Source organism: Nomascus leucogenys, chromosome 5, assembly GCF_006542625.1.
Source record: "Nomascus leucogenys isolate Asia chromosome 5, Asia_NLE_v1, whole genome shotgun sequence".
NCBI lineage: Eukaryota > Metazoa > Chordata > Mammalia > Primates > Hylobatidae > Nomascus > Nomascus leucogenys.
The window spans coordinates 55,966,879-55,970,058 of record NC_044385.1 but is presented as its reverse complement, the minus strand read 5'-3'; the positions used below and the strand labels follow the sequence as shown (position 1 = coordinate 55,970,058).

Here is a 3,180-nt window from a genome sequence, read left to right as displayed (position 1 = left end):
AGAGATTACAAGGGTTTTAGGAGCTCTATGCCAGGAACCAGGGACAGAGACCAAATCTGTATTTCTTATTGCATCAGGATAAAACACCTGGGTTTGAATCCAACACCATCACCTATCAGCAATGTAAATTTGCTCTTGTCATTTTCTCTTTCTGGCCTCAGTTTACATGTTTGTAAAATGAAGTTCTGGATATGATGACCTCTTGGATTCCTTCCAAACATGACTTTCCAAGAGTCTGCTGTTTTACATGCTACCAAGTGGAAGTGGAGATCTAAAATCATTTCATGTGCTCACAGAGTGGGCCACTCCCACAGTGCCATCTCCCGTCCCCTTGCGTGACTGTCTCTGGTAGTCTGTTCCTGAAAGAGTACACAAAGTCAGGATGCAAAGTCCTCTCATTGGAGAATGAAGACACCCTTCATTCTGGTGTTGGCTCTGCGGAGCTTCCCAGAGCTGTAGTCAGTCACCTCACCCCAGTGCCAAACACTTGATGTGCTGACTACTCCCTCGCTCTTAATAAGCTTATAGTCCAGAGAGATGATTGAAGGGCTGGGAGAAGAGGGCTGTGGAGGGACGGGACCAGCTGAGGACGTGGGTGGTCAGACTCTCCTAGATTAACAAAGCCTCCAGATGCCTGTTGACAGAAGGGAGGGAGACAGGTTCTCACTGATAGGAAGACAGCAGCAATGCAAGTCCGACTCATGTGTCCATTTCCTGTCATCAGCAGGTGCTTGGTGAGACAGTGTCACCGTTCTGGGAAGAGCTAGTCTGGGAGAAGGAGTTAGGATACTAGACCTGGCTGTGAGGCACTGGATGACTCCAGGCGAGTCATTCACCATCCCCCTGACTTCAACCCTCCCACACCTTGGTGTTCCCATCTTTATGGAAGTAGGTTCTTTGACACCTCATTAATCTGAAGGTGGAACCAAAGAATGCATACCATAGAAATGGCCACATCAAAGCCTTCATCCCCAAATACATCTCTTCTGGTTCAAAAGCTTCTTGGAACACAAGCAGACCCGACCCTCCTCCTCTTCTGCACCCCATGATGTCCACCCCCTGCCCTCTGTCATTCTTCACTCTCTACTTGCCTTCTCTCTCCCTTGTGAATCTCTTGTAAATAGAAGTCCTGGTCCCAGCAGTGTGCTGGTAAGTGTTTAACAAACAGCTTTGAGACTGGGGGAATGCCTGATTTTTAGGGCTTGCCAACTGCCAATTGTAAATACTCCTGCCATGACTAATTTCAAGATACCAAATATGACATCATTGAATGCAGAGCCAGGAAGAGTCACAGTAGCACACTGATGTATAGTATTTTCACCATACACATAGAACAGGCGTAAATGACCTCAAGAACACAGATAATAAAATATAGTCAAAGAATTAGGAATTGATAACATTAGAGTATTTATTGCCTTTGCTTTTAATATCATTTATTAAATTATAAGTTTATGTAATTTACTTTTCAATAATGGTATGTTTAACAACTGGCTCATTAAATTCCTGAAAAATGCCTGGTCCTCCCCTTTGGATCTTTCCAGACGAGACTGTACATCCCCAAATTTGCAGGAGTACATGGTTGAGGCCCTTGCTGTAGGAAGCCTCTCAGGGAAAATAGGAGCATTTATTTCTGCATGCCATTTGTCTCCGTTTGTTAACTTTAGTTTCTCTTCCTATTATATAAGACATTCCTTCTAGATTCTCCTGCCTTTGTAAGGATGGTATTGAGAGAAATGAAATCAGGGCAGTAGTAACACCTTGCATCTTATGGAATCTTCCAGTTTACTAAACCCAAATCTCATTACTTCTCACAGCAATTCTGTGAAGTGAGGTATGTGGAGCAGTGAAGTTGCAGATGAACTATTTCACACCAGGTTGGCAAACTGTTTCTGTAAAGGGGTAGAGGCTGGGTGCAGTAGCTCACACCTGTAATCCCAGCATTTTGGGAGGCTAAAGCAGGAGGATCGCTTGAGCATAGGAGTTTGAGACCAGCCTGAACAACGTGGCGAAACTGCAACTCTACAAAAAATACAAAAATTAGCCAGGCATGGTGGTGCACTCCTGTAGTCCTAGCTACTTGGGAGGCTGAGGTGGGAGGATGGCTTGAGCCCAGGAGGTCGAGGCATCAGTGAGCCAAGACTGTATCACTGCACTCCGGCCTGGGCGACAGAGTGAGATCCTGTCTCAAAAAACAGTTAAAATAAAATAAATAAACAAATAAAGGCATAGAGACTAAATATTTTAGGCTTTGCAGGCCATAAGGTCTCTGTTGCAACTACCTGGTTATTATGGATTGAGAGCTGCCACAGACAATACGTAAACAAATGAGGCGTAAATGACCTCAAGAACACAGATAATAAAATATAGTCAAAGAATTAGGAATTGATACCATTAGAGTATTTATTGCCTCTATTTATGGACTCTGAAATTTGAATTATATATAATTTTACATCTCACAAAATGTTATTCTTCTCTTGATTTTTTCCAACATTGAAAAATATTTTTAAAAAACCCATTAACTCACAGGCCATATAAAAACAAGCCCTAGGCGCCTTTCTCCCATGGGCTGTGTGGGGTCCCTGTTCTTCTCAGCTAAGGCTAGAGGCCGAGATCAGCCTCTGAGGACTGTCTTCAGAACTGCCTTGTTTTCCTGCCTCAGATGTGAAAAATAAAAACAAGCCCTAGGCAGAATTTGGCCTATAGGCAACAAAAGAGGAAATTAAGCTTTAAAGAGAACAATGACTTGTTCAAGTTCATCTAGATCGGCAGAGTTGGTCCTGGCATGGTTCCAAGTCGCCTGAACTTTCCACTACACCCACCTGCCACAAAAGGTGCCCCTCCTGCTCCTCAACACACCTTCTGGGACCTGCAGGTGGATTCTCCACTGGGGACCTTTTGTAACCCGCTAAGTGCTTTTGGGCCACCTTCTCTTACTGCCCATTTCTGTCTCTTTAAGTGTGGTGAGCCTTCCCATGCATCAAAGTAAAAAAGAAAAGGTGTTTGGACATATGTAGTCAGGCAATTTGCTCCCCCTCCATTAAAGCAGAAAATAAAGAGCTCACTGTCTTTACGACTGTTGATTTTATGATTCTGTCCTATTTTCTCGGAGGTATCCTAAATTTCCACCAAGCAGGGACTGCCTGTTTGTTATTCTGTGTCTTCAAATGTCTACTCCAGCAC

At 43.8% G+C, this 3,180-nt stretch overlaps 1 non-coding gene across 1 annotated transcript; it reads left to right on the top strand.

Moving 5' to 3' along the window:
* Positions 1-2,549: 2,549 nt before the first annotated feature.
* On the top strand, positions 2,550-2,665 carry LOC115835310. The gene has a single exon (XR_004030298.1).
* The last annotated feature ends 515 nt before the right edge of the window (positions 2,666-3,180 follow it).